Here is a 9,324-nt window from a genome sequence, read left to right on the forward strand (position 1 = left end):
GTACTGCTACAACCACTAGCATACACTAGTTTTTATTACCGCTACAGCACAAGGCGCTACTATACAACTACCAGCATGCCTTACTGCACACTCTGTAGTTACCTACGGTCCATCAGTGGTCGATCGGTATCGCTTGGACTACCAGAGCAGAACTGATGTCTGCCTGCTAGGGATTTGTACGTGGAGAATATGAGAGGTACTGGCGAGGCACAAACAGGCACACAATGTGTATAAGCGAAAGAGAAAAATCTATACAGAGAGAGAAAGAGAAATCTGTCTTCAACAGGGAATATTGTGTTGGCCCGACAGCTAACCATGAACGGGTATGCCTATGATCGGACGGAGGAAGGGTACGGGGAAAGGAGAGGGGTGAAAGTAGGGGGCGAGGGCTAGGTAGCAAAAGCGAGTAGATGATCAGCGCCACCTATGGGAGGGGTCAGCCGGGGGTGCGCGGAAGCGATATGGACTGCCACACCTAGTTGGCCGGTTGACCAGCCTGCTCTGGCTGTGTCCATATAGCTACAGAAGAACGTGGGGGAGTTGCCGTTGGTAGATGCGTGGAGGTAGAAGAAAGGGGGAAAGATAGTCGAAAAACGGCTAGGAGCTATTGCTTGCAGGACTTGGCAGCGTAGCCGACTAGGAGCAAGAGCAGCAGGTTAAAAAGGAGCAAGTCTAACAGCGGCACTACAGCCGACACCACCGCTGCCACCAGTAAGAATAGGACGAAGAAACAGTCGGAAACGGGGCCAGCGGGGCGGAAGGATAGGAGCGATAGACGAACACCGAGCGCAGCGCGTACGACGAGCAGCAGCAGCAGCAAACAGATGAGGTTGCGGGGTACGATCGGCAAGAAGCATCACCGAAGTGCCGGGCAGAAGCAGCAGCAGTAAGCGAACGTAGGGATCGCAAACCGAGTAATAATGAGATCAGAGCCTAGATCAGGGAACGTAGTCGTAGTAGAAATAGGGATCACTGCTTGTTGAACGAAAACTAGTCTGGCTGACTCTGTGGCACGATCCGACTTGGCCGACTGCTTTACCCTGGTCGTGCTAGCAAGAATCGTTGGCTGACTGGCTCATCGTTGCGGCTATGTTGGCTTTGCCTTCACGAAGGAAGGTACGCGGAGTTGTAGAGGCCACCCAGACCGTAATACTAGCGTCCGCTGGTTAAAGAAAGAACCGGGAAATCGAGGAACAGAGCATCAGAGACGTACGAGTCCAAGAAGACCGAGAAGAGAACATGAAGATAACTCAGGAAGAAAAGAAAGAACAGAAAGAAAGGATCAGTGATGGGATAGGAAGGAAATCGCAAGCATGGAGTACAGCGAACGGCATATCACGAATATCTTCATGCATTCATTCTACTATTAGTACCAGTACTTCTCTCGATCTTCTTTGCTGTAGCTGCACCACTGCTGTTGCCATGATTGGGAAGGCTAGTGGCTCAGCAATTCAGTATATAGCCGGGGTACGAGCCGCGGCAGTACCCGGATCAGCCCGAACACCCCAAGCCTCTGTATTCTCCCTCCGAAAATCAATGACGACGAAGACAAAATTGGACTAGCTGTCGGGCTAAGGCAGACTTTACTCATTCAGTCACTCAGTTGAGGTGTTATAGGAAGTTGGTAACAAAACTGCTAGAACCAGCTGCTGTTCCCGGGTCTATGTAATGTCTGAACGGAGTGAATAGCGACTCCCAATACAAAGCACTTAATTGGGAAATTTCTTGCCATGTGATTAGTTTGTCGCTTGGTGTTATCATCTGATATGTATTACGACGAATGTGCGTATGCGCAATAAACAGCATTGCCGTACGAAGACTGAGTATATTTAGCTTCTAGACCTAGCTATTTGAGTATGGGCAATTAGACTATAGTATGGAAATAGATAGAACCGTGTGTCTCAGTATCATATACCAAAAAGGCTCATAGACCTATTCTTCTGTCAGACAATCAAATGAACGATAAGCTGATCTGTTGATCGCGGACAAGCTAGCCTGAGATTTCGCATCGCTATGAGAGGATTTCGGAGAAGTTCTCCTGCTATTGATAGGACTAATTTTAGTTTCTTGAAGGCTATCGAACTCATTTTCAAGCTTAAGAGTTGTGTCGCTAATTGCTCAAGTGGTTTATTATTTCCTATTGATTTCTCACAAGAAATAATGAATCATCCATGCAACGTGTCTTTTAGCCCTTCGGTGAAGAAAGTCAATGGTGTTCGCGCCTTAAATGGAGGAACGCAGCTTACGAGAGGACCAATTTCTACATGTCGGTTTCAACTTATGCTTGCAATTTTCATTTTTGGACGTTTTGCTATTTACGACATCTCTGCCGGCTTGTGCATAGGCGTTCGTAGCAGTTCCTGCGCATAATGGCCATTCAAATATCCCAATCACGTGAAACATGCATGAGACATAATCTAGCGGGAACGCCTATACTAATAAATTCCTTTGTCACAACGTATCGTTGGCTCCCCTGAGAGTGCTTAGAAAAGTGTTTCTATTGCCACAGCCTTTCCGGTTTGCGACAAACTACCGCGATTTTAGTTAGCAAGAGCAAAAGTCCATACGATCGTCAGACCGCTTCGACACAAGTGGCAGACATGGAGCTGCCCAGATCCGTTGAGACCCGTAACACGAAGCGAAATATGCACACAAACAGGCAGCGACGCCCGCACTCAGACATACAGAAGTTTTCTCACACTACATAACGTATAGCCATCAAGCACCATCGTAGGCTCAAAAAATTAATCTCATACCATACATTTTCGAAGGTTTGGGATAGGGCTTCGTATAAACAGGTTCATGATTCCCAAATGTTGCTTTCCAATTTTTCGTCGCAAAGTGCGCAAATCAACTAACACTTCTATCCGCTAAAGTTTACTTAGACACAGCCACCCCGCCAAATTTGATCTTGGCTGTGTCCTGCGTGGCGGTTTGTGCCCGTGCTCGTGTCTCTATATGCGTGTGTGTGCGCGCATTTCTTCTGTTAACAACAACAACCGCGACCGAAACAAAGAGGCACGCCCGCCAACTCTGCTTGCTGTTGCAACTCGCCGTGCTGATGCCCGATCCTCCGCAACTGCGCCCCGGGATCGTGCGCCCTTTTGAAGGGTGGGTGAATGTGCATTTGAGGCCTGTGTACCTGTATGTGCGAACGCATCATGGTCAATTGCAGAGGGAAACGCAGCTACTGTTGGCCTTTCGTTCTCTCTCTGTTCATTTCTTTTAGCTTCTTTATCCTCGTCTTGGTTTATAGGTTACTGCGCGATGAGTAGCGTGTCTGTCATACCAACCTGTTATTTCTTTCCCAGCTTCACGAACTCTCTCTGTTTGGTTTTGCGTCTCTTCCTTTGCCCGTCGGTTACCGGTCGATTTCTCATTGCGGGTCGACTCGGTAGTCGAACAGCGCAAAGCTGCTTCAATTGCTGCCCGCCCTCTATAATTGACTAGCGCTTCTATAAGCGGTAGGTAAGTCCAGCGCCTCTCAGTAAGCCCAACTAGAGGAGATTGTCGACTGATCGTCGATCTCGCTACTGATCTCGAAACCGAGACCAAGTCAGAAACAAGCCAACATGACTAATGTATCTAACAGAGGTCTAGTGGCATTTACAGTAGTGGTGGCGGTTGTTCCGACATTGACGATAGCTATAGCGTGTTATTGGTAGCAACAGCAGCAGAGCATGTGCTTGTGTTCGTTCAATCGTTGTTTGTTGTACGCCTAGTCGAATAATGAAAAAAAGGCAATTTAAAGACAGACGGCAGAAGACTAATGGCGCTAGTCCAACAACTCGAATCCACCGGCATCACGCGTGCTAGTGAGCGTTGCCTCATAAACGCAGATGCGATAGCAACGGTTTGGCGGGAAATAATCTAGCGGTGCACCTTGGTAGCTGCTAGGGCTGCGGTAGCGACGACGCTGACGTCGAAGGAACAGAAACAGTTAGTACGACGTGCCTTCCTTGGTCTCCTAAGCAAACCAGCCACCAGATCTAGAGATACAGGGAGAAAAAATCAACTACGAGAGCGGCCACACGAACCAATATCTTATCTGTTTATACTTTTGTACGCGCTTTTATGTGGCTTTGCTAAAATCAGTCGGCGCAAACATAGCAGTTTTGCACAGCCGTCTGTGTGCTCGGCATGTCAGTGGGTTTGCCCGGTGAATCGACCGGCCCGCCAGCCGCAGGCTTACACTACAGGCTATTGAGTCACAGTCGGATTATGGCCAACTTCGGCGGGCACAGAACGATAGGCCATCTGTTATCGACCACACAGGCTATAGACACTAATATAGAACAACGCAAAGTAGAGCATCGCAGACAGATAGATAGATATGCAGGACAGACGAAGAGACGGTGAAGGAAAGACCCACTGCTCACGCAATGAATGGATACAGTTTTGTGCCAACAAAGCAACTGGAGTCCAGCTGAGGATAGAAAATGTGTTGGTGCAGAGTGTTAATAAATAGTTTATTGTTTGCGGAAGATGTTGCGCCACGATATATATATTCTACAGTTCGTAGATACGAATGGGTCTCAACCTCCTAAGATGAACCCATTTGAGGATTTCATGATTTTCGGGAGAAAATCTTGTGGAATTTTGAAGGTATTTTTTATGTGTAGGAATAAAGCCGGCCCGTATCTTCAAATTAGCCGGCTTACTTTACTATATGCCGAAGTTCGAAAATAAGAGTCAAGTCTGCTGAACGCCTTTCTCACGTCAAACTTACCGAGCAAATTTACCAGATCAGTAGTTCACAAAGACAGTGAATTCTATACAGCTAGTTACCATTTACCGAATGAGATCTACTACCGATCATAAAAGTACCTCTGATTTACTTGCTTCAAGTCTTTAAATAGCTTACATAATGCTTGCAGTGAGTGTATAGTTGAATTCAGATCACGGTTTGCGTTTGGATACGTTTATCTCCGTCTCCTATAATACTATCTAGCCTAAACTGGTAAGTCGGACGCTGACTCTTCCCACCCTGTGCGCAGCCATAGTTGCAGTAATTGGTAACGTTTCGTATATCGCACATTACCAGGACGGTGTATTTTCGATCGGGGCGAACTCAACCGCAGATGAACCGTCCTGTAATTTTGTTAACAAACGCTGTACATGTATGAATGAGGCCGCGATGATCGGACCGCCGTGCATCATGGTAAGTTTTTCTCTGTCGTCTAAGTAAGAAAACAAGCAACTCGATTCGGGCTCGGCAAGCGAAAGTGTCCGGGACGGGTTGAATCTATCGACTCTCAAGCGAAATACTGCTGTTCGCTCGAACGCCTATATCGCAAGATGTCTGCTGCGTATTGGTATTAGCTATTCAATATCCGCCACAAGACCTCGAAGAGTTGTACTAGCTCACCTTCTTGCCCTCCGCAGCCAATTCCAAATCATCTGCTATATACTTAGGTGGGAGGCGGTTATAGTCGATTCATGGTAGTGGTAACGATTGCCGTAATTTTGTTGCAGGATAATTTTAACGATATCGGTTCCTTTCGTTATTCAAATGGAGTGCACCTTTCTAATAGTATAGCGATTTGGTAGACCACTTCTTTTGTTGACATGTCTTGTATAGTTGATTCGTTGCCGTCAGGCAAACAAGACCATGCAGGTGTTCTAATTAAGCTATTCAATCAAGCTATCTAGCTGTGTGTAGCATCTGTAGTTAGCGTTGCAGCACGTAGCTTGTGACTAACGATCAGGTCTAACTTCGGGTAACTATGCTGTATAATAGGCATAAAGGAAGTTTAGACAGATATCGACATCGAGATAAGTAAGTGTAACAGAGTTTAATCAATAGTTAATATGGGTATTAAACAACACTACGATATGATACGGTTACATCGACGGATCGAATTTTGTCTCCATCCGCAAAACCTGCTCCGTCTGTATCGTTGACTAATTACCGTCTTTACCGTCTGCTACTTTTTCTTCCGTTCACAGCCTCATCATATAATAATATCCCAGTGATAAGTCGCTCTTTTATCTTAGTCTGTTAGAAAGCAGTCCTCTCCGCTGTAATTTCTCTCTCTCCGTTTGGCTCGTAATCCCTCCCAGGTTAGCGCCCCAGCAGCGCCGTTTCAATGGCTCTTTCCGATTTGTAAATCAGCAAGCTATTGCTTTCTGCGCCTGAGGAGTAGTCCCGTACCTCCCTTCCGCTCCCCGAAAACTTACTAACCTTTCAACCCACCGACTATATAGTAGTTCTGTTGATGCTTGCTTTTTGAATATCGCAATATCAGGGCAGCACTGTCACTTAAGCCGCTGTTTCAGCTACGACTACCCCATTTCGCAAAGAATGTTTTTCTTTTCTTAACCTTGAGCTCCTTTGTTTTCTGATTGTCAATCTTCGCTTTCCCGTGCGCTAGCCATCCGATACAGGAGTCATGCCACGAACGTGTAGACTAGATTCACTCTGCACACCTAGAGACTTCTAACACGAACATTTTTTACCCCCTTCCTTTCTTTCTCCCGCTTTCTGTCTCTTTCCTATTTTCTTCTCTCTGGCTATCTCTTTAAACTTTTTCTGCATAGTTCTCTGGGGGTCACCTTTAAACCTTTGCTCTCGTCTTCCGGGGGTTGAATCCACTAGGTGGCTCCGCCTACTAGCTCATTCTCGTCATCGCCGCACCCGTCGTTCGTCTGATATCTCCACGTCGCTCACCTCGTCGCCGCCACGATTTCTCTAATCACTAGTGATTCTATTTATCCCCCCTAATAGTCTCCTGGCTACCCCTGGAGTTTCCTCACCTCCTCGGAGGCTTGCTTTCCCAGGCTTGCTCTTTGCCATTCCCTATTTTAGCACGCCGATATCGAGATCGGTGGGGTTGGGAACTAAAACCTGCTCGAAATCGAAGCGAGCCATACGATCCATCGAGGAAAAAACGGTGGTGAAAAACCGAGATCAGACTAAGTCTAGCCACGCAACCTCTTTTCGTCAAAAGGCTTATCAACAGAGGGTAAATGTATAGAGGACTGAAAAGAGGGATGTAATCTAAGCTATGTTGAATAGGTTCTTAGTTGTCGCGCGTTCGGGGATATTTGTTTGTCCTTTTGCTGTCTAATCTAATCGGTGTCAGACTCTGCTGACCTTCGCAGTGTGAGAAGCTGCCAGTTGGCAGCTGACTGGCTAATTAGTAACTGGGCAGAATAATGAAAGCTACTTTTACTCTCCTGACATATTACAGTGTTGCAAACAGCTGATGTAGAAAGCAGGTGTCAAGCATGTAAAGGTTGTTGCTGGAGGCTGGCCAATAACATCATTCAGCATTTTTAGCAGTTTATCATCGCTTGATAAAAGAAGTACAATCTTCAAGTACTTCGAATAATAGTTTTTATTTAAAATCTGTTTTTATTCTAATTTTCAAATTCAGCTCACTTCTTTGGAGTTTCGTTGTCTGACTTGGCCCGTACGAAAACAGATCGAATGATTGTCTGCTATAAACCAATAGTAAGTTTTAAAATACCCCTAAATTACTAATAATATCTGTCCTAACTTAACACTGTATTCTACAGTAATTTAGTGCTGGTTTATGATTAATTCGTGCTTCTTTTCAAGCACATAACATTTTGTCACTCTAATTTGATCAGTTATTTCATTTGTTAGTAGTCTCTTGCCGTACTGTATCAGGTAACTAAATTACTTTGCGTAGTCGCACTTCTCTGCAGTACACTCCTCAGAAGAGTACCCGGACGAAAACCCTTAATGCTGCCAGATTTTCCTTACGATCAGCCCAATCGCCCACCATCGTAACTGGGTTACTGGGTCGGTCGGTGCTCTATCAATCAATGATTTGGCCTTTGCTGACGCACCGGCAGGTGTTAATGAAGTATGCAGACGTCTCGTTATGATGATGGTATTCTTACACAGTGATAAAATTTCGTATAGAAGACTTAGTACTTCTGACTGGACCGAAGGACCGCCGCAGCAGGATAACATATCGTTCACGGTCACTTGAGGCTTCTGCTTAGCATTTTTTTTTACTGATGTCAAACAGTTTGACATCAATGTATAAGTGGGCAAATAAATTCTTGCCCACTTATACATTGATGTTTATGGCTACTCGATTTGAAGGTTAACCCTCATCTGTGAGGTGACTTACTCTTATAATGTTTTACAAACCAAATTAGAGATCCTACAATAGTTAGAAAAGGTATAGTAATGGCATTCTATGAATCTGCTTTGACCTGTTTGTCTTTCCTCTTTGCCTTCTTACTACTAACATCTGGTTTTGTATTCGCTCCGTGGCCTTTGTAATTATAACGATTACTTTATTTGTTAAAGGCTTTATAGACACCTAACCTCGCATTACTAACGGTACGAATCAATCTGGCTTAACTATAGAAATGGCAGATAATACCAAAGCAAACGATGATTCACCCCAATGTAATCTACTCAAGCACGTTAAAGTATCACGTGTGAATTTTTCCTCCCTCACCTACCCCCTTCCTCCGCGTAGCTAGTTTCTTTGTTTTTTTCTTATGTCTTTTTCAAATGACGTTGTTTCAGTCCTTCTGCAGCATAGGAGAGTATATCGGTCCATCTATCTATATGCGGCCGGCACGGTGCTTTGCTTGAAATGAAATCGGTTGGGTCAGGATTCGCCCTAGCCGACAACGAAGCGACCGAGATAAAGCAGCGCAGCCGGAGTGCGTAGACAAAACACACGTTCTTTTTCCCCACAGTTCGTCGACCCGGTCGAGCTCTGCTCGGCTGCTTTCCATTTCGATCTGTCCTCTGTGGGACGCCTTTAGGCGCTTGGATCGGTCGGTGCGCCCACGGTGGGTGCCTGTACTGCGAAGCACCCCAGGCTGTCTTCAAGCCACCCAAGATCTCCTCTTCTCCCAGCGGAAGAGAAGCAGTAGTCCAAAAGGCTGTATATAGTGGCAAGTGTGCGTGAGAGAGGGCAGTGTGGTGTGGCTGGTGGTAGTGGGTGTGAGGATGGGGATGACGAGAAGGTGTTCTGCGGAACCCCGTTTTCTCTTCTTCTATCTGTCCGAACACCCGCTTGTATACCTGCTTGCCTGTATGCCACCGCTGCTTGAGCATCCGTATGGATTTGCTCATCCTGGACAATTCCTCCTTTTCCTTCGAATCGTTGTCAGTCTTCTCTTTCTACTCCTCGTTCTGCTTTTTCCCCTTTCTACCGTTCGTACCCGATTTTCCTCGTCTGCCTGCTCCACTCTACTGCTCCCTATTGACATTGCTTCCACATTTGCCCACATCATCCATGGCTGCAGCAGCAGTCGCAGTAGCAGCTACAGTCGTCACCGTTGCTCCGGACTTCCTCCAAAGCCTGACTGCCTATTCCCCCCCCC

The 9,324-nt window shown here is 46.1% G+C and overlaps 1 long non-coding RNA gene across 1 annotated transcript in view; it reads left to right on the forward strand.

The window, feature by feature from the left end:
• Positions 1–3,770: 3,770 nt before the first annotated feature.
• LOC111268165 (uncharacterized) overlaps positions 3,771–9,324 on the forward strand; it is a 13,249-nt gene continuing 7,695 nt past the window's right edge. The window contains exons 1-2 of the long non-coding RNA XR_015314100.1: positions 3,771–4,605; positions 5,045–5,161. This is a non-coding gene — a long non-coding RNA (uncharacterized LOC111268165). The remainder of the gene's footprint in view (positions 4,606–5,044; positions 5,162–9,324) is intronic.

This window comes from Varroa jacobsoni, unplaced genomic scaffold, assembly GCF_002532875.2.
Source record: "Varroa jacobsoni isolate VJ856 unplaced genomic scaffold, vjacob_1.0 scaffold_133, whole genome shotgun sequence".
Lineage (NCBI taxonomy): Eukaryota > Metazoa > Arthropoda > Arachnida > Mesostigmata > Varroidae > Varroa > Varroa jacobsoni.